At 45.0% G+C, this 22,416-nt stretch overlaps 1 protein-coding gene across 1 annotated transcript in view; it reads left to right on the top strand.

The window, feature by feature from the left end:
- LOC121718035 (NACHT, LRR and PYD domains-containing protein 12-like) overlaps positions 1-22,416 on the top strand; it is a 1,225,568-nt gene that overhangs the window by 862,629 nt on the left and 340,523 nt on the right. The window lies entirely within an intron of this gene.

Below are 22,416 nucleotides of genomic sequence, written 5' to 3'. Positions count from 1 at the left end.
TGAAGCATACAAGGCATTGTGGTTCTCCAGGTCAATATACTAGTTTCCGTGATGGTTCTCACTTCAAAGAAAACACATTTCTCTCTGGAGATTAGTTAAGACTTTCCCTTCTTCTCTACTGTGACGATTTGGAAATATGTAACCCATTAGGAACCTCTCGTAAAAAGCATAAGGTGACCGGTATCTTACTGGGTGTTCGCTGATATTCCATCAGTGTTAAGGTCCACATTACCATCAATTTAATGATGTTTTGTGCAAGGCAAATGATGTTAAGGAATTTGGTTATTCTCAAGTGCTAGAGCCATTATTAAGGGATTTGAGAAGCTTAGAAGATGATCATTGCCGATAACCTTGGTGCCCACTCAGTTGGGGGATTTATTGAAAGTTTTAGTGGGTCATACATTTGTAGATTTTGTGTTGGAGAGCGGTCCCAGTTTCAGGACTTAGAGGTCAGGGTAGGAGCGTTCCCTAGTAGAACAAAACAGCAACATGAGTTGGACATTGAAGCAGCATTGGACAGTAACACCCATAGTCATGGAGTAAAAAAGCATTGTGCAATTACTCAAAGATTAAATCATTTTCATGTGACTACAGGTTACCCACCCGATATACTCCATGACTTACTTGAAGGTATAGTACCTGTAGAATTGGCATTGTGTCTTGGGGTTTTAATAAAGAAAAAATACTTTTCTTTTGAAGAGCTCAATAGAATCATCAAACAGTTCCCATACAAGTGGAAAGACCGTACAAATTGTCCCCATGGTATACCACCAACCTTTGCCTCCTGTAAAACCATTGGTGGTAACGCAACTGAGAATTGGTGTTTATTGAGGTTGCTTCCTCTTATGCTTGGTACCAAAGTACCAGAAGAGGAACAGGCCTGGCAGTTGTTGATGTCACTCAAAGATGTTGTTGCGTTGGTTATGTCACCTACCCACACAGATGAAAGCATTGGTCACCTCGATAGTCTGATTGCTGAGCACAGACATAGATTTAGCAGTGTTTTTCCACAACAAAAATTGATTCCAAAACACCATTTTTTAAAGCATTATCCTCAGCTCATTAAAGCATTTGGTCCACTAGTGTCCTTATGGACAATGAGGTTTGAAGCTAAGCATAGCTTCTTTAAGAAGATTGTGAGACAGACTAACTGCTTCCGTAACATTTTGAAGTCTATGGCAAAAAAACACACATCGGTCCATGATTGCATACCATCTCCATCGTTCAAATGTCAAAAAACCTGCTGTTTCTGCGTCAAAGATGTCCGGAGTGCCATTAGAAGTTGTAAGAAAGAAAGAAAGAAAGAAAGAAAGAAAGAAAGAAGGACAGAAAGAAAGAAAGAAAGAAAGAAAGAAAGAAAGAAAGAAAGAAAGAAGGACAGAAAGAAAGAAAGAAGGACAGAAAGAAAGAAAGAAAGAAAGAAAGAAAGAAAGAAAGAAAGAAAGAAAGAAGGACAGAAAGAAAGAAAGAAAGAAAGAAAGAAAGAAAGAAAGAAAGAAAGAAAGAAAGAAGGACAGAAAGAAGGACAGAAAGAAAGAAAGAAAGAAAGAAAGAAAGAAAGAAAGAAAGAAAGAAGGACAGAAAGAAAGAAAGAAAGAAAGAAAGAAAGAAAGAAAGAAGGACAGAAAGAAAGAAAGAAGGACAGAAAGAAAGAAAGAAAGAAAGAAAGAAAGAAAGAAAGAAAGAAGGACAGAAAGAAAGAAAGAAAGAAAGAAAGAAAGAAAGAAAGAAGGACAGAAAGAAAGAAAGAAAGAAAGAAAGAAAGAAAGAAAGAAAGAAAGAAAGAAAGAAGGACAGAAAGAAAGAAAGAAAGAAAGAAAGAAAGAAGGACAGAAAGAAAGAAAGAAAGAAAGAAAGAAAGAAAGAAAGAAAGAAAGAAGGACAGAAACCAGAGAGAAAGAGACAACATAAAGAGTAGGTTAGACATATCTACAGCACGCATCTCCATGGCTGATCATATTTAAGTTGAGCTCCCAAGGACAGCATCTAAATCTTTAGCTGGACTCTTGCCATGGGAACGCATGGCTGATGCATTGAGATCTTGACATTTGCGTGAGCTTCACTATTACAGCAACATACGAGAATTTCTATTACAGAAATCTCCTGAAGAGACAGCTGTTAATTTGACAAAACAGGCAGAATTTCGGGGCACCAGTTACGGTATTGGCATGATCCTGGTGGATATATGGCCACACTGGTGGATTGCCCGACTTTGCTGAAATACTGCAAATCATCATTGTTCGTGACAGCTTAGTGTTTGTGGTGAAATTGCAAAGTGCGTGGTACCTTGAGCATTTCAGATGTTTCAAGTTAGAGTCCACAAGCATAGTCAAAGTGATTGAGCACTCACAACCCACTGACACATACCCATTGGCAACTTATTCATTGCAAGGCGATCGAATGGTTTCTCTGAAACACCACATCTGCCTGTAAAACTAGGTAGGCCTAAAGTATAATTTTAAATGGTGTGAATCCATCTTGTTTGCATTACAACTTCATTGGACTTATTTGTGTAGCCTATTTATTCCAGATTTTGTATGGTTTTAAAAATGTCCCGAAAGGTTGGGATCCCTTGGTCTAGTACATGCATTAAATATATGATATTGTGGTTAAATGGAATATCTGCTCTTGTCTTATTGAACCATATCTTTGTTCTTTGTGTAAGCACCTGTAAAATATGTTTATAGTGGTTATCACCGCACTGTTTAATTTTTGTTACTACAATGACCATAATGCTTTATGTTTTTGCAATATGTTGATATGGAATTCGGTACAGACCAATCAGATTTGTTTGTTCTCTGTGTTTTTATTTGAATTTTATATAGTCCAATGATAATTTATAAATGTTTAATGCCCACGAAATGGTGAGCTCTCTGAACATTCGAACGCCTCAGGAGAGGAGCTGAGAATTCAGTCCCAGTCAGAGTTCGGAGGAGCGAAGTCCTGTTTTTGATAGGCTACTCCATCAATGCCATTCTGGTGTGTAGTGCGAATCTGTGTATATCACGTTTAGTCGGAGATCTCAGGATCACTGTTATTCTGTCCACTGCTGTGTTGCGGCAGTGTTGACATTTAGAAGCTCGCGTTTTTTTGGGCTGTTGGCAAGCTAAGGCAGATAGGGGGCAGATAGCTGCTGCCGCCTTAGCTAATTCACCTCTGGGACTTGCCTGATACTTGTCGGGACTCGTTTTCTTCCTCCGGTGCTGGGCCCACCGGAGGTCGACAACCATCACGGACATCTCCTGCCGCTACACTGCTGACGTCGTCGAGGATCCTTGTTTGAGGTTGCATCTCACTGTCGCTAGCCAACGCTGCAGGGGCGCATTCTGTTCTCTGGTGCTGGGCCCACCAGAGAGCCACCACTGGCTGTGACTGCTAACGGCTAGCTTTGAGGACGACTGAGCTGTGACCAACCCCAGGGTCGGCTGCGAGCTGATTCGCCAGGTCGGGACGGTGGATCGTGAGTAACTTGAAGCCACACTTACACTGACACGCACACACGTTCTCTCGTTCTCGTTTGGATCACCGGCGAGTTAGAGGGCCGTTCAGCGGTTGCTGTCCTGCCTGCAGCTCATAGAGCTGCCACTTGTGCACCACCGAGCTCCAACGGCCAGCGAAAAGGGGGGTTGGGGCTATCTTTATTTTAATAAGTATGGGGTTAATACTATATTAATGTGATTATTCTTGTGATTATATGGTATGTTGTTTGTAATGTATCGCTGACTGTTTGTTTCTTTCCACACTGGTGTCTGTTTAGCTTAAGCTAACATAGCATATATGTTAATCTTTAACATTACCATTCGTTAACGTTCGGTTTTATCCTAACATTACCCTTGAGTGAATTGTTCGCTCCCTGACATTTGTCAGCTTTTGGGTTGTCACGTCCACGACGTGGCTATTATCAAATAAATATTTAATTATTATATTTCTTTATATCCAGGGTGTATTGGCAATTCATTTAACTACATTCACTAGTCTGAATATTATTTTCACATTGTTATTTAAATTCTGTAGAAGTGCATAATACACTAGCCTAAGGTAAGTGTAGTATTTTTACAGTGGAGGCACCGCGCTACTAAATTGTATGTATAATTATTCATATTCATATTTACCATTTATAATCCTACTACACAGCTATACATTTATATTTATGGTATCAGGAATCTCAGCCAATTCACTAGTCCACCGCTGAGAATTCAGGATCCTGTCGCGCCATTATTTAGTGTAACTAAGTTAAGCTTTACTGTGCTGAGTGTGCACACCCGTTAAAAAAGGGTTACATTTGTTTGTTCTTGTAGTTCTGCTTGCCCAAGATTATGATGTCTGCCCCAACTCAACTACGTGTGATTATTGAAGAGACTCAAGTTCACAAGTTGACCCTACCAAATGGAGTCCCTAGCACTTTAGATGAATTTTTAGAAGTTGGACAGGGTCATTTTCAACTCCAAAGGAGCTTTACTGTTATGTACATGGACAAAGACTTTGATAACCAATTCTTCACTCTAACATCAACAGATGTGGTTAAGGACAAAGACACAATCAAACTAGTTAGAATGGACGAGTCTGTGATTCTGACATTGACTCCCATCAACAAGTCAGTTGCTTCCTCTCCTCCAGTGTCACTGGATGTGTCTTTGCAGGATGACAATTCTGGAATTAGCTCAGCTGACACCATCATTTTACCACAGTCCCCAGAATGTCGATCAGAACCATGGCCAACTAATTTTCAGATACCCACCTTTTCATACGATGTTGAAATGCTCCTTAATGCTGGAAATAAGGCTTATGAAAGTGATGGTTAATTCCTTCAGAATCCAACCATGAACTCAAGCATACTTGAGAAACTTGCTGACACTGTGTTCTACTACACTGCTTATCCCACTGGCCTTCAAACACTGGCAGTTGTAGAAGCTCTGTTAAAAAAGCGTCGATGCCTAAGGGAGCCTGATACCTCATTTTCAGGCATGTATGGGTGGCAGCAGCGTCTTACATACAAGATGGCTAATTACCGTAGCAAACTGAAAAGGCTTGAAGTACCTTGTCCTAAGCTTGATGTCAACTCATTGAGAAGGAAACTCCAAGGGTGAGCGAAATCCTGCAAAAAATTGCAAGAGACCGAAGAAGGCAGAGGTGAACTACCTTCCTCCACATCCAAGTGGAGAAACAAGCGACAGTCTGGAGATGGAAAGACAGGAACTTCTTAATGAGGTAAAGAGTAACAACACCAAGGTGATTCAAGAGAAAATGGCCAAAACATTCTCGATTCGAAGGCTTGAGATTGTGAGTGAAAGTCCAGCTGCTGATGACTTCAGAGAGAGATGGCCTGCCTTGTTTTGTGAAGATGGGGTAGGTGAATCTATACTCTTACAAGTATGACCTGTTCCATTGGGCACTAACAATGTTTCTATAATAAATATAATTCCATCATGAATATCTATAAGGTTTAAATTCTCTCCTCATAATTTGAATTTTCATTTAGCACCAATTATTCATCTCCTTACCTGATATTGTATTTGTGATTTATGTCAATGCAGATCAAGGAGGAATTCAGGAGAATAACCACAATGTCCCTGGAGCAGAGCGTCATGTACAAACTTGACCACTACACACCAAAACTTATTACCCTGATGAAGGCGTTTTGGGGACCATGCTGAGACCGTTCTTGTACAGACTAAGTCAGGTGTGCTTGCTCACTTTTTTGTAGGAAGATAGACCTTCAGTTTTTCTGACTCTCTTTCTCACACACACATATTCGTAAGCATATACAGCACAAATTCTCACACTCAGTAGCTTCAACACTCTGTGGCTCACATGACTCCTCCACATGTACACTAAATTGCCAAAAGTATTGGGTCACCTGCCTTGATGCAGGCCAGTCAAGTTCAGCCACACCAAACTCTGTCATCCATGTCTTTATGGACCTTGCTTTGTGCACTGGTGCACGGTCATGTTGGAACATGAAGGGGCCATTCCCAAACTGTTTCCAAAGTTGGGAGTATGGAATTGTCCAAAATCTCTTGGTTAATGTTGAAGCATTCAGAGTTCCTTTCACTGGAACTAAGGGGCCAAGCCCAGCTCGGGATGGCCACTTCCTGTTTGGTGTGGATGAGCTTGACTGGCCTGACCTCAACCCAGGAGAACACCTTTGGGAGGAATTAGAGTGCAGACTGTGAGACTGTCTCCTCGTCCAACATCAGTGTGTGACCTCACAAATGCGCTTCTGGAAGAATGGTCAAAAATTCCTATAAACACACTCCTAAACCTTGTGGAGCCTTTCCAGAAGAGTTGAAGCTGTTATAGCTGCAAAGAGTGGACTGACGTCATATTAAACCCTATGGATTAAGAATGGGATGTCACTTAAGTTCATATGCGCATCAAGGCAGGAATACTTTTGGCAATTTAGTGTATGCTCTTGTGTTTTCTTGAGACAGTTCATTGTTTATGAATAAGGCTTCAATATTGACACTATATTAAACTGTTAACAGAACCAAAGCATTGAGGAGAAACGTGACACTGTTATCCGCAGCCTCATTGTGTACCTGGGTGAGAAAGTGGAGGACCTTTTTGAAGATTGCCAGGTAAAGTATGATTACAGCTCACAATCAACTTAATGATTTACTTTCTGGAAATGACATCATTATAAATGAGTAAATTCTGATTTGTCGCTCAATAGAATTGTCTTTTTTCTTGTAAATTGTATGCAGGAGGACTGCTGCAGTGATGCCAGGCAACATGTCCTCAAAATCCTGGTGGTTCATGGTGCAGAGGATCCAGCTGATGTGGCCATCGTTGTTGAAGGAAAGGAGATGATCGAATGATGTGGATGCACCGCAAAAGCGTGCGCATTGCTTATGGGACTCATTTATGCCCTCAACCTTGCATATCCGCCAGCACTTCGATACACTTTTGAAGTTTTCCAAAAACTTTTCTTGGATTTGGATGGCATTAAGCTGTCCCCAAAAATACAAGCTTTAAAGTTGAAATTGCTGGCTTAAATGCTTTCACCAGATCACCATCTCAACCAGTTGTTGGAAATTTTTGTCAAATGCTTTTGACTTCCCGTTAAGTTGTGTTATGTTGTGTTGTGTTGTGTGTTGTGTTGAATGTTGTGTGTTTGTCTTTGAGAGCAAGATAATATTGACACAACCACATCTTTGCAATATTTGCCGACAAATTGAGTGTTTTATCTTTGATATGTTGTAATACTCGGAGACAAAAACATTGGGTAGGAGTGGCATTGATTGTTAATTTTACTAATGGTAAAACATACTGTCCTTTTAGGATTCTGGTTGTGTTAGCTCTGTCGCTGTAAAACTTCACCTCCTGTTTTTTGTTTTCCTTGTGATATTCTCATTTATATTTTATGCCTTAAACATGGGTTAAACATTTTGACAGGCAGTATGTATGGTCACCAGTGATATTTTAGTTATTAACAAAAAATGGTGAAGAAAAGTAGTCATTTGAATGAGCATTCAACAGTGTTTCAATACAGCAAAAACATATCAGTGGGTACATGCAGTGTTGAGTTTCAGTGATGACTGCCCCCGACAATTTTTGTTGCCCCCCCGCCCCAATGTTAAGTTCATATAATGTGTGAACATTGTGAGCATGGCTGTTCTGACAAAATAAACAGTTAATTGCATTACATTTTAATTGTGTGGTATGTGGTAAAAGTATATTAACTGCATAAGGTTAAGATTTATCAAAAGAAAATAAGTAACATTGTTAGTTAGTGTCATGAGCTCTCTCTCTGCCTGGTAACACGTGCTGATTGAAGTCTGATGACCTCCACCTGTTCCTGCTCTGCTCTGCCTCACCCTCGTTACCTACCAGCTGCACTGCATTCACCACTCATCATGCCCTCTATATAAAGCCTTGCTTTTCAGTCCACACTTGTCAGATCGTCTGCAACCAGCACCAGTTACCTGCCTGTTTATTGAAAACGCCTCTGACTCTTTGCCTGTGATCCCGGACCCGCTCGACTACTTCTGTGTTCTCCAGCCCCGGTAATCTTGACCTGCCTTCCGTCCCTCTTCTACGAATACCGCCTAGTCCTTGACTGTACTGCTGCTTCGTTTCAATTGCTGTTGTGTGTGTGTTTCCCCCAGGACTTCCCGGATCATCCAGCTCCTGCCTTCGCTGTTCGGCTACTGGGGGAACACACACACGCAGACTCTTGGAACTCCTGTACCCCCCCCGGAACCCCTGAAACCCCCAACCCTTAAATAAACTTTTGAACGTGACGCAATTGTGGTCCTCGTCCTGTTTGGTGTCTGACAGTACGATCTGACCAAACATGGACCCAGCGCACGGTCGAACCAGCATGGAAACCGACGAACCAGAACCACCCACCGCCATGCAACGCCTGGAAGAGACAGAGAGAGAGGTAAACCGCAACACTGCTGACATTGCCTCCCTACTTCAAGCCGGCTTGAGCCAGCGTCAGCAGTTCCAGCAGCAACAGCAACAACTTGCAATGATCATTCAACTTCTCACCAACCTTTCTCCTCTGCCTGCTCCCACCGGCCCAGCCCCAGCCAGCCTGCTCACCGGCCCAGCACCCGAGTCTCCTGCCCAGTCCACTGCTACCGTGGCTGCCGGAGCCCCAGAACCCAGGATCGGCAATCCAGAGCGGTTCAGCGGCGACCCAACCCAGGTACGGGCGTTCCTGACGAGCTGCCGTGTCCAGTTTACCCTGCAACCCAGGACTTTTGCCACTGAAGGGGCGAGGGTCGGTTACGTGATCACTCACCTGACGGGCCGAGCTCGACTCTGGGGAACGGCGGAGTTCGAGCGCCAGACCCCAGCATGTGCAACCTTCAACCTATTCGCAGAGGAGATGCTCAAGGTATTCGATTTGGAATCCACAATAGCCGAGGCATCTCGGATCCTGATGAGTATTCGCCAAGGCAGAAGGACTGTTGCGGATTACTCCATCGACTTTCGAACCGTGGCAAGTCGGAGCTCCTGGAACATGGAAGCATTGGTGGATGCTTTCCTCCACAGCCTGGCGGACTACATAAAGGACGAGCTGGTTTCCCATGATCAACCCCCCACTCTTGATGAAGCCATTGCTCTGGCTGTCCGCATCGACCGCAGGATCCAGGCCCGCCGTCATGAGAGAGGGCGCCAGAGTCCATCCACCAGCACACGGAGTGTCCCAACTGCCCTTCTGTCCGCACCTGCCACACCATCTAGCCAGCCGGACCAGTCTGAACCGATGGAGATCGGCCGCACCTCCCTAACCCCTGCAGAGCGCCAGCGACGCATCACCTCCAACTTGTGCCTGTACTGTGGTGGTGATGGTCATCGAGTCGCCACCTGTCCAGCAAAAGCCGGAGCTCACCAGATGTAGGAGGAATCCGGATGAGCTCAATGAACATTCAGCCCTCCATCAGCCGTAAACCCCTCATCCAAGTCTGTCTTCACCTGTCTGATTCCACCCACACCCTGGCAGCCCTGGTGGACTCTGGCGCAGAAGCAAACATTATTGACACAGGACTTGCTCGTCAGCTGGGCTTGGAAAGCCATCGCTTGTCCACTCCTGTTCCAGCCCGGGCCCTGGACGGTCACGCAATTGGCACAGTTACCAGCATCACAGCCCCCATCTCAATGATGGTGTCAGGAAACCACCGAGAGACCATCCGCTTCCACCTGCTCAGCTCTCCAGGCCAACCCCTAATCCTGGGCTACCCTTGGCTCCGTCTCCACAATCCTCACCTCGATTGGGCCTCCGGAACTGTGAAAGAGTGGGGAAATGCCTGCCACCTGACCTGTTTGCGTGCTGCCTCGCTGCCCCCCGGCTCAGTACCCCCCAGCATTGCCCACGACATTTCTAATGTCCCTGAATGTTACCATGGCCTCCGAGAGGTGTTCAACAAGACCAAAGCCACATCTCTGCCCCCACACCGTCCGTACGACTGTGCCATTGATCTCCTCCCTGGGACTGCTCCACCCAAAGGTCACCTCTACTCACTATCCCCTCCTGAAAGAAAAACTATGGAGGATTACATCAGGGACTCCCTGGCAGCTGGACTCATCCGCCCGTCTTCCTCTCCTGCTGGTGCCGGGTTCTTCTTTGTGGGAAAGAAAGATGGTTCTCTTCGCCCCTGCATTGATTATCGAGGTCTGAATGATGTCACAGTGAAGAACCGGTACCCTCTGCCTTTACTCACCTCTGCTTTTGAATTGCTCCAGGGATCCACTATTTTCACCAAACTGGACCTTAGAAATGCTTACCACCTAGTGCGAGTAAGGGAGGGTGACGAGTGGAAGACAGCATTCAACACCCACACCGGCCATTATGAGTACCTGGTAATGCCATTTGGCCTCACCAACGCCCCAGCGGTATTCCAGGCGCTGGTGAATGATGTGCTGCGGGACATGCTGAATAAATTCGTCTTCGTGTACCTGGACGACATCTTAATTTTCTCCAGAACTCTGTCCGAACACACCCGTCATGTCCAGCTGGTTCTTCGACGGCTCCTGGAGAACTCTCTCTATGTCAAGGCGGAGAAATGCGAGTTTCATGCTCAGACTGTGTCATTCCTGGGATACATCGTCGCTGAAGGCAATATCCAGATGGACCCCGCAAAGGTCTCGGCAGTTACCTCCTGGCCAGTTCCGGGGAATAGGAAGAAGCTGCAGCAATTCCTCGGTTTTGCCAATTTCTACCGGAAATTCATCCGGAACTACAGCTCCGTCGCCGCTCCCCTCACAGCTCTGACCAGCATCAAACACCCCTTTTCCTGGACCCCAGAGGCCAACACAGCCTTTCATACCCTCAAGGCCCGGTTCACCACTGCCCCCATCCTCCAGATGCCGGATTCAGACCGGCAGTTCGTTGTCGAGGTGGATGCCTCAGACGTGGGAGTCGGGGCCATACTCTCTCAACGGGCAGAGGAGGACAACAAGTTGCACCCCTGTGCATTTTTCTCTCGCCGGCTTTCACCTGCAGAGCGCAATTATGATGTTGGAAACCGTGAGCTGTTGGCTGTCAAGCTTGCCCTGGAGGAGTGGCGTCACTGGCTGGAGGGGTCCACAGTTCCGTTCCTGGTCTGGACCGATCACAAAAACCTCGAATACATCCGCAATGCCAAACGTCTTAACCCCAGACAGTCCCGCTGGGCCTTGTTTTTCACCAGATTCAACTTCACCCTGTCATACCGCCCAGGTTCTCGGAACACCAAGCCGGACGCTCTCTCCCGTCAGTTTCATAAGGATGACGCCCCTTCCCAGGAACCTGCATCAATTCTGCCCGATCCCTGCGTCGTAGCTGCCCTGACCTGGGATATTGAGGAGGAAATTCAAGAGGCCCTCCGTGACCATCCCAGTCCCAGTGCATGCCCAGACGGTCGTCTCTTCGTCCCAGATAATTTGAGGTCCCGGGTCATACAGTGGGGACACAACTCCCGCCTTGCCTGCCACCCGGGCTCCGCCCGCACCTGCCATCTCCTTGCCCAGCGCTTTTGGTGGTCGTCTTTGAGAAGGGATGTCCGAGAATTCGTCCGTGCCTGCCCCACCTGCAATCAGAACAAATCCTCCACTCGGCCCCCCGCTGGTTTACTCCAGCCCTTGCCTGTGCCCACACGACCCTGGTCCCACGTCTCCTTGGACTTTGTAACTGGCCTCCCACCATCAGGTGGGATGACTGTCATTCTCACTGTGGTTGACCGGTTTAGCAAGATGGCACACTTCATTCCCCTCCCTAAACTGCCATCTGCCAGAGAGACTGCCCAGGCTGTTCTTGATCATGTCTTCCGTCTACACGGGCTGCCCAGGGATGTTGTCTCTGACCGAGGCCCGCAATTTACCTCTACATTCTGGAAGGAATTCTGCCGTCTTCTAGGGGCCACAGTGAGTCTCACCTCTGGGTTCCACCCCCAGTCCAATGGTCAATCCGAGCGGGCAAACCAGGAGCTGGAGAAGGCGCTGCGGTGCATGGTTTCTCGCAAACCCCAGGCTTGGGCACAACAACTGATGTGGATAGAGTATGCTCACAACTCCCTCACCTGCTCTGCCACTGGTATGTCACCTTTCCAGTGTGTGTATGGCTACCAGCCCCCCCTGTTCCCCAGCCAGGAAGGAGATGTGTCCTGCCCGTCTGCCCTCGCCTATGCCCGCCGTTGCCGTCGTACCTGGTCACAAGCTCGTGCCACGCTACTCAAGTCAGCTGTCAGCTATGCCACTGGGGCTAACCGCCGAAGATCGCCGGCACCCGCCTACCGTGTTGGCCAGAAGGTGTGGCTGTCAGCCAAGGATCTCCCACTGCGGGTGGAATCGCGTAAACTGGCACCTCGATTCCTCGGCCCGTTCCCTATCCAGAGGGTCATCAGCCCAACCGCAGTCCGGCTCCAGTTGCCAACCTCCATGAGGGTGCACCCTACTTTCCATGTTTCGAAAGTCAAGCCGACGCATGAAAGCCCGCTGGTCCCCGTGCCGCTTCCTCCTCCTCCTCCTCGCCTCGTTGACGGTGGGCTGGTGTACACCGTTCGACGCCTGCTTCGGTCCAGACGGCGAGGTAGGGGCCTCCAGTATCTCGTCGACTGGGAGGGCTATGGACCTGAGGAGAGAACCTGGGTGCCAGCCAGTCGGATTGTGGACCGGACACTCATCGCCGACTTCCACCGTCTGCATCCTGATCAACCTGCAATCCGTAGGGGCCGCCCCAGAGGGGTCCCTAACCGTCCTGCCCGCCCGGCTTCCTGTCATGTGCCTGACCCTGACCCTGTCTCGGTACCTGTCCCGTCTTCTGTCCACGACCCTCCAGCTCCCTCCGAGGATGAGGATGTTCACTCGGACCGCTCGGAGGAATTCTAGCCCTCCACCGGCTCCCCTCCGCCCTCCCGACGTGGTGTCACTCTTGGGGACTTCTGGGGCCGTCCCTTAGGGGGGGGGTTCTGTCATGAGCTCTCTCTCTGCCTGGTAACACGTGCTGATTGAAGTCTGATGACCTCCACCTGTTCCTGCTCTGCTCTGCCTCACCCTCGTTACCTACCAGCTGCACTGCATTCACCACTCATCATGCCCTCTATATAAAGCCTTGCTTTTCAGTCCACACTTGTCAGATCGTCTGCAACCAGCACCAGTTACCTGCCTGTTTATTGAAAACGCCTCTGACTCTTTGCCTGTGATCCCGGACCCGCTCGACTACTTCTGTGTTCTCCAGCCCCGGTAATCTTGACCTGCCTTCCGTCCCTCTTCTACGAATACCGCCTAGTCCTTGACTGTACTGCTGCTTCGTTTCAATTGCTGTTGTGTGTGTGTTTCCCCCAGGACTTCCCGGATCATCCAGCTCCTGCCTTCGCTGTTCGGCTACTGGGGGAACACACACACGCAGACTCTTGGAACTCCTGTACCCCCCCCGGAACCCCTGAAACCCCCAACCCTTAAATAAACTTTTGAACGTGACGCAATTGTGGTCCTCGTCCTGTTTGGTGTCTGACAGTTAGTTAGTTAGTTTATTTGTCCTTACATAGGAAATTTGTTTTCACATACCATACAATACAAGCCTCACAGACATGAAATACATAGATACACACAGTTACGGTTCTTCACCCACCACCCTGTTACCACATACCCCACCCACATAGATGTTAACAGCACATATACAGCACATATATCACAACAGCACATATACATTACATTACACAGGTACAAACAGGAAAACCATCACCAGTTGGCATTTCAGAGGAATGAGGGCGGCACAGTGATCCATCACCGCTGTGTGTTGTTCAGTGCTGCTATTGCAGAGGGCACAAAGCTTTTCCCAAAGCGTACTCGCTTCCACCCCATAGCCCTGTATCTGCGTCTTGATGGAAGCAGAATGAAGAAGGGATTGAGGGGGTGGGTGGGGTCATGAGCGATGGTCTGTGCTCTGTTCTTGGTGAATTTACTGTTGAGATCTGATAGATTAGGGGTGGGGAGGCCTATTGCTTTGGCTGCGGTATGAGTGATGTGTGTGAGTCTGTTTCTGTTGGCAGCAGTTAGCATGTTGAAAAAGCAGGGAAGGCAGTAGAGGAGGATGGGCTGGACTATGCTTTTGTACAGAAGGAGCAGGTGACAGGGGGCAACAGAAAGTGATCTGAGCTTACGGATGGCATAGAGTCTCTGTTGACTGTGTTTTTGTATGTCAGTGGTGTGTTGCTCAAAGCTGAGTTTATTGTCCAGGGTGAGTCCAAGGTATTTGAAACAGTCCACTATTTCTACGGTGTCGTTGTTGATGCAGGTGGGGTTGTGGATTGTGTCAGATGGTGTTCTGGTGTTGGTGATTACAAGTTCCTTGGTTTTAGGGACCGTTCGTTATTTATAAACGGGGTCACCGGAGGGATTTTGAGTGCTTCGATCAACAGTTGCATGACCCTCCCCTGCCTGCAAGAAAATTTTCAACGACCCTCCAGCAGTCTTTTCAAAAAAGACATGACCCTCCCCGGCCAATCGTCAATACCTTCCGCCCACGCTATAGAGCGCTATGAAAACACATCGACTTAAAAAATCGTTCTAAACTCACCCTCTGCTTTCTGATCTTATACAGTACATCACACTTCACCAAGATGGTGGCCATTTCAGTAGATTTACTCACTAACATTGTTGTGGAAACACAATAAGCATGGAAACTAAATGCACACTTCCTGCAACTGCATTAGCCTACTTGAAATAATTTACTCCTCTAGTAAGTATTCACATGAAATAAAAAATTAAAACATTGAGACCATTCAACAAAGCACACTGGGTAATAACAAATTCAACACTTGAACTTGTTGCTATGGACTCATCTCTAGGCTTCCTTCCTCTAGGCTTTGGCTTCCCAAAGCTGAACATTATCCAAAACTCAATTTTTCAGACGAGCGTCAATTTGGGAGCTTGCTACACTCCTTCCTTCTCAAATGACTTGAAAAGACCATTTGCACAATTTCACAAATAATCACAGGGACCGAAAAATACCTAACATGCCAACTTTTTCCGGGTTTAGGCCTATCATTTTAACTTTTCCCCGCTGTCTTGCCGTTTTAATATTTTCCCGTAGAATATCCCATATTACTGTAATACTCTCATAACATTAGTCCTGCATTCTGGCCTGTCTCTGTGTTGTCCTATTGTTACCCCTTGCCCTTCCAGAGAAACAAATGTATTCAAATCATCATTTTGCTTGCTTGAATGCGAACTCAGAGTGATGTTAACCTACAGTAGGCCTATTTAAGTTAACAACGTGGTTGTTGTGAGAGCACGATTCATTGGCGCTTGCAGTGTTCGGCCATAGGCTATGTCTACGCACCTGCCAGGCTAAGAGCCAAAGAAATCCCCCTGTATATTCACTCCAAGTTGGCCTACCATAACTTACCAACTCTAGCCTACACTGTAGACCATAAACTGGCTATTTATATGACCAATGTATTTGTATTCTGTATTCTGCTTTATGAAGCAGAATTACGCACTGCTACTTGGAACGTAACACATTTTTGTTGGCAGGAGAGAGAATGACAGCGATTAACAAATTGCACTTGTTGCTGGTTACCAATAAATAGGGCCTACTATATATTTTTTTGCAAACAACAAAAACAGAAAGGATGGAGACAGCAAAGCTAGAGATGGGCAGGGACAAGGTCAATTGGTAGAAATGCTTGTCAAAACGTTAGGAGCTGGATGTGTGGATGAATGAAGCACAAGTATGCTTTATAAGCATGCACACTGTTTAAAGTTAGGCTAGGCTACACCGTAAACTACAAGTAAACCAAAGTTAGCTTTTTTAGGGCTGGATAAAGTTGACCAAATGGATATAGGCTGTTAAGCGTGAATAAAGTAGGCTACTTTGCTGCTCCAACCCTTCCAACGTTAATGGGGACGGATGTTTTCCGTATTTTGCGTGAGAAATCTCCCTTATTTTCATTGTTCAATGTTGACAGAGCTATGGAACGAAAGAGAACGTTATATGGCGACAGAAATCAACAATCAAACAAGCCACTTTGATTTTTTGCTGTTTTCATTAATACAAAAGATGGGTGACCCCCCCTCCTAGACAAAAAAAAAATTAGGTGACCCTCCCCTCAACAAAGAATAAAAAGACATGACCCTCCCCTATTTTCCTCTGGTGACCCCGTTTATAAATAACGAACGGTCCCTTACTGATGTTAAGCTGAAGGTAGTTGTCAGTGCACCATTGTGTGAGGTGGGAAATGGAGTCTTGGTATGCAGATATGGAGTTATTGTCGTTGAGGAGTGCAAGTACAGCAGTGTCATCAGAGTATTTGAAGCATGTGGTGATGGGTGTGGGACTGCAGAATTATAGTGAGTAAAACAACTTAATACAACTAGGTAATTAAAATTTTCAAACAGAAAATATAGTAAAATCTACTTATTCACTTCATAACAGTAAATATTACAGACATGTAAGATTTACTTAATATTTTGATAACTGATATTCCTGTATGAAAATAATTAAATAACATTTACATAATATCATCACAAATGTTAAGGTTAGTAGTAAGTACATTGTACTTGATACTGGTAAGTAAGTTATACTTGATATTACAGCATTAAAATTTACTTAGAAAGTTTGAGTGCAAATACTTACAAGAATTTTTTTAAGTAAATTCTACAAGTCATTTCTTTCAGTGTACCATCTTCTTGTTATCAACTACTATCTTGTTGCCATAAGTTAAATAACACAGTATGTTGTTCCCATAATATAATAACATATGCACACAAGGTAAAACAACAGTGACTTTGTGGGCACATATATAAATCTAAATTATTTGCATGACACATGCTGTTGTCATTTCAGAGATAAATTGACATAACTCTAAACCTGATGGCACAGATGTCTGGGTCCGTCAGGATCTGGACTGGACTGATTATTTTGTGCCACCCTGGTGGCCATTTTGTGTATTGTCCTGTGTTTGTTTTTGCCTGTTCCCCATGTGCTTTGTGTTACCTGCCTGTCACCTGTCTTTGTCTCCCCCCCATCTCCTTATTTGGTCTGTGCTTCCTGTCTTGTTTGTTTTCCCTCCATTTCTGCCTCCTCACCTGTTCCCTGTTATTGTCTCGTTGGTTTCGTCCAGTCCTCTGTCTTTCTGTTAATTGGCATGTGTATTTCTACCCTCCTGTTTACCTGTTCCTTGTCAGATTGTCTCTCTGTTTGTCGCGTGTGTGCGATAATGTAACGGAGTACAAATACTTCATTACTGTACTTAAGTAGAAATCTCATGTATCTGTACTTTACTTAGCTATTTAAATTTATGTCAACTTTCACTTTTTTTCACTCCATTTCCTAGATAAAATGTGTACTTCTACTCTGTTATATTTCCACTAATCATCTTCGTTACTCGTTACTAAAACATAAAATTAGAAGAAATGTGTGCGACTGCAATAAGGGAGGTTTGGCGAATCACTGCTCCTAGATTGCATTACGCACGCTCCGCACGCTGCGCGCTCTATTTCAGCGCTTGTTTGTTGCTAAAGGAGGAGGACGCACAACTGAAACCGCCATGGAAGCACGAGCACCTACTGGAGGACCTCCCGTTATCATAGACGACCACCCCGACGATCGTGGTGAACTCGGTGAACAGGGTAGTGGTAGTGATGGGTAAATTAAGCCTCGAGCGCTACTCGGCACATTTCCCTAATGTGCCGAGTAATGTGTCGAAGCTTCGAAACATGGAAGACAAGGAAAACACAGCAACATCTGGTGGTTTGCATAAATTATCGCAACATCTGGTGGTTTGCATAAATTATCGCAGCCACGGACTAGTGAAAAGAATGCCTACAACGTTCAGCACAATGCCAAAGCTTTGAAATGTTCTCATTCATTACATTAAAAGTGTTGCAAGAAATTTGCATTTCTGTTTGTCTCAATTCAATACAATAAAATACGATTAGGCAACATAATTATCGTTATCACGTGAAATTGGTGTTTTCGTGGAGGCGTGAAATCATGTGTTATCCCAGTCAATGATCCAATCGGTCTCCCATCTACTTAACGACCGCAGTAGACACTACTTAGCTTCTGAACCAGGCCGAATTACCAACCTCAACACGCTATGGACGAGAGTGAAAAGTAAACGACCAGGCGCCTAATTAAACCAAACCCTACATGGCCTGACATAGTTTGACGTTTCATGAATCAAACTTTCTATAAAAGGAAAATATTATGTCAGCCATTATTGTTAGGCCTACATAGAAATGATTAGCCTGTATTGCTTTTAAATGACATGATTGAAGTTGAGACGAGATTGCAACGCAGACACGTTTTAATGCCATTGTTCTAAATGGCAAAGCTTTAGGCTAGGCCTAGGCTATTTCTTCTTTATTTCTATGTGCATGATATTATGGATTATGGACATTTTCCGGAAAGAAAAGAACGTAAATTCACAAACAGAGAAAGCATCCTATATAAAACAGAGCTACCCACAAATTTCGCCTGACTCTTGCAATACAACACAACTCATTCCGACACTAGAGCGGGTGCCCTGGTTCGCGCAATTCAAAGCCTTTGAATCAGATTCCGAAGCAGTCACGTGGGTGTGTGTCCCAAACGAAGCTTCAGACGTCACACTCACAAACCGAGGCCTCGTTTGTCATCAGTCACGTGATTTTTATGGAAACGACACAAGCCTCGAACCGGGGCTTCATCTGGCACTCCCCTTTCTGCTCGACACAAGCTCCAAAGCCTCGCTTCATTGGGCACATCACTAGGTAGTGGTGAAGATAACGGCATACACCCGTGGCTGTATTTGCAAGAAATGTTTCTGTACATTGGCAGCTTTCTGTGCAGCTGAACACTCCGCTACCTGCCTCAGTGGCCTGTGAAAGGCTATTTAGCATCGCAGGACTTGTCCAAGAAGAGCAAGTCCAAGTCTTCAGTCCAAGAAGAGCAAGACTGAATCAGGCCCGGGGTGGGTAATCGGGAGAATTCCCGGTGGCCGCTTCACTTTTGGGCCGGTCGAGGAAAAAAATATTGACATTTGTCACGTTAGTCTATCTTTAAAGTAGGACACGCTCCGCATTCTGTGCATGACACCAATGCAATGCCTCTGCATGGGTTGTAGCCTACGTGAGTGAGTTCTCCCCTCCCAAAAAGAGTTGGTTGGGTCCATATAGCCCGTCTTTTCCAAAAAGTTTTCTCAGATAAGGATAGCTGAGCTGGCCCTACAGTAGACACAAGCGTCAGAAGGATGGATGGTAGAAAGAGGCCAGGAGAGACTGAGCAGCAGATCAACCAGTCGACCACTGAAAATGATGAGCCCGAAATTAGTGATGAAGAGGCCATGACTACAGGGACAAGTAGAGAGGATAAATTAAAGTTATTTAATGTAAGAAAGAGCAATTACCCTACATAATAAATATGCCTTGTTTGCTCAGAAGAGGGTGTAGTAAAGGAGTAGGCTAAATCACCAAACAACAATATAGCCTACCCATGCAAAAAACATGTAGCCTAAGACCCCGTTTACACGAAGGGAAAACGCAGATATTTCCCTGCGGTTTGGCCTCTCGTTTACACCAAAACCCTGTTTATCACAGAAAACGATTATTTCTAAAACCTCCGGCCAAAGTGGAGATTTCTGATAACGCCGGTTATATGCTGCCGTGTCAACAGGGATAAACGGCGTTTTAGCTTCTTAAACGTCACATTATGCGCCAGAAAATCCTTAACGTCATGTGAGCGCCTATGTTTACAGTTTCTTTGGCTACTGATCAGGATTATCATGGATGCTGTTAAGGTGCTACTAATTTTTACTTATTTTTTGTAGTCTAACGCTACACGAAGGAGTAACTCTACTTCGCTGTCTGTCCATACAAACGAACCTCGCACCATGTTTGCTGTTTTGAAAGGAACCGGAAGTCGCTCGTGTTAGTCGTTGGTGTCGATTCTGAGGATTTTGAATGGCCAGCATGGCTTTATTCCTTTCCCTACACTGCCACCCATAGGTTTGGCATAGTTATTATGGTGCTCGACAGCGTATTTATGCGGGTTGATGTAAATGACAAGTTTTTTGAAAACAATGTTGTGTGCACAATGTTATTATTGAAAACGGAGGGGGGGAAATATTTGTTTCTCTAAATACCCGGCTATGTATAAATGTGGCCTAAATATTAGGTTAATATGCCTCTTTGTGGAAGTATGGGATAGGCTACATTTCAAAGGCTTTCTTTCTTTCTTTCTTTCTGTTTTTGTTAACTTGTGGAATAGTGGAATATTTTTTAACTTCTCAGTTAAAGTGAATTATTATATAACCTTTACTGTACACATTTGTTGAACCATGGTACTAATAAAAACTACAGGATAGTATGAGCTGAAATGTTGCTTCATTTAACCAATTTCCACCACTATGGAAAACGTTGGCCGGTCTTTATGGAGCTAAATTTGTCTCAATAATATTTGTATATGCGCAGAGGGGGATCCACAAATATTTCTTGATTTGCATGTGTGTTTTGATAACTCGTTATATCAGTGTTTCTCAAACGTTTTTTCTGGGGACCCACTTTTTACAGACAGACTATCGCGACCCAACTCGTGACTGTGGTAGTTAACAAACTAGATCAGTGGTTCTCAAACTTTTTCTTTCATTCTGATCAAGGGGGCATTCTCGAGCCCCACCTGTCCCTCATCGCTCTAAGAAAGTGGTAGGTCAAGCTTAAAATTGTCAAATTTATTGAAATAATGACAAGTTCTAAATATATCCTCTTCAACAGAGTTAAAATCAGCTGGTGCTGCAGATATAATAATAAATAAATACATAACACACATATTTCTGTTTTCCAGCAACATATTAGAAAGCATAGGCCATTTTACAGCATTGTACAATATATTCAATGAAATACCAACATGCTGCATTAAATGGATCCATAATCCAGTCATACTGAGCACTGCTGGTTGGGAAATATTTTTGAAATAAACTTTGCAGGGATGTGATGTAGGCCTACTGTTTAATACATGGGATCACAAGAGTGGCTCCCAATCAGACGTTTCAGCGATTTCGCTCAGAAATCTCAAAGGCATAATACTGTCGCGATCGAGGCGCCTGTCCCATACTCAAGTGTTTTTGGTGAATGCAGTAATCTTATTTGCTAGATGCGGTGCTTGTCTTTGCCTTGTAACTGGACATTTAACTCAAATGTATCACTAAGATATATCAAATATATCGCTAAGATAGGCCATCCCAGTCACTGTCTTTGTTCCTGTCCCTTCCCCTGCCCCTATATCTGAGTCTGTCGTGTCTGAGTCTGCCGTGTCTGAGTCTGTTGTCCTGCCCGAGTCTGTCCAGTCTTTGTCTGCTTGTTCCCTGCCCAAGTCTGCACAGCCATCTATCTGTCCTGCCCGTGTCTGCCCCGATGGTTCCTGCTCTGTCCTGAACATTTGTCCTGACCCTGCCTGCCAGTCCCTACCCGCCTGTTCCATAAATTGTGTTTTGTCCGTAAATCGGCCACAACCCTGACAAGGTCCCTTTGCCACTGAAGATGGATGGCCTCATGTCTCGGGATCTGTGGCCGGTTGCACAAAGCACCTTAAGTTTTTTCCCTTAAGTATGACCCTTAAGACTTAATTTCTCCTTAGGTAAGGGATTTACTTAAGGGTGTTGCACAGAATACCTTAAAATGTTTCCTTAGTTAAAGAGAAATGATAAGGGATTTACTGCACTGAAAGGGATTTTCCGGCACGAAAATTCTATAGTTTCCACGGAGATTGTTCAACAGCTGTAGCCTACTACAGCTAACTGCCTTTGCCGCGATGTTAGTTAACCCACCGAACACAGTAAAGCTTAATGATCTTATCATTCATCTTACCTAATATTCGCGGAAATTATCCAGGTAGCAAGTAAAGCATGTTATATTATATACGTGAACTGAATAATACTAGTTGGCAAGTTAGAGATGGTCCTGACTGTCATCAGTGCACCAACGTTTTGCCTAGCGAACCGAACCGAAGCTCATAGGCTAACAAGACATCCACATGAATTGTTAACGTTAGCCTACGTAAACCACACAATACGGCATGTTTCTGATAGGCCTAGGAAGAGGAAGCATATTAACAGAGAGGTTTTATTTTGAATTGTCAAAAGTAGTTAATAAACTTAATTTATCAGCATCAATTCGGTTAATAATATGGTTAAGGTAGAGTCAGATGTCCCTTAGGTTTTTCCCCTTAGTTAGACTACTAAGGTCGTTTGTGCAACAGTTTAAGGGATTTCTTACAAGAAAAGGACAAACCCTTAAATACTAAGGGAAAATGTTAAGGAAACCTTAAGGAGAAAACTTAAGGGTGTTTGTGCAACCGTTTTTATTTTAAGGGACCCTTAAATCAGATTTTAAAGGGAAGGAGCGGTGGCATAACATAGTTGTGCTAGGACCCAGCACAAGCACCACCCTACCCCCACACAACCACCCCCTACCCCCCCTTAGTATTGAAGTCGACACACTTCC

This window comes from Alosa sapidissima, chromosome 9 (assembly GCF_018492685.1).
Source record: "Alosa sapidissima isolate fAloSap1 chromosome 9, fAloSap1.pri, whole genome shotgun sequence".
NCBI classification, from domain to species: domain Eukaryota; kingdom Metazoa; phylum Chordata; class Actinopteri; order Clupeiformes; family Clupeidae; genus Alosa; species Alosa sapidissima.
The sequence above is the reverse complement of the archived record's forward strand: the minus strand, read 5'-3'. Positions and strand labels throughout refer to the sequence as shown.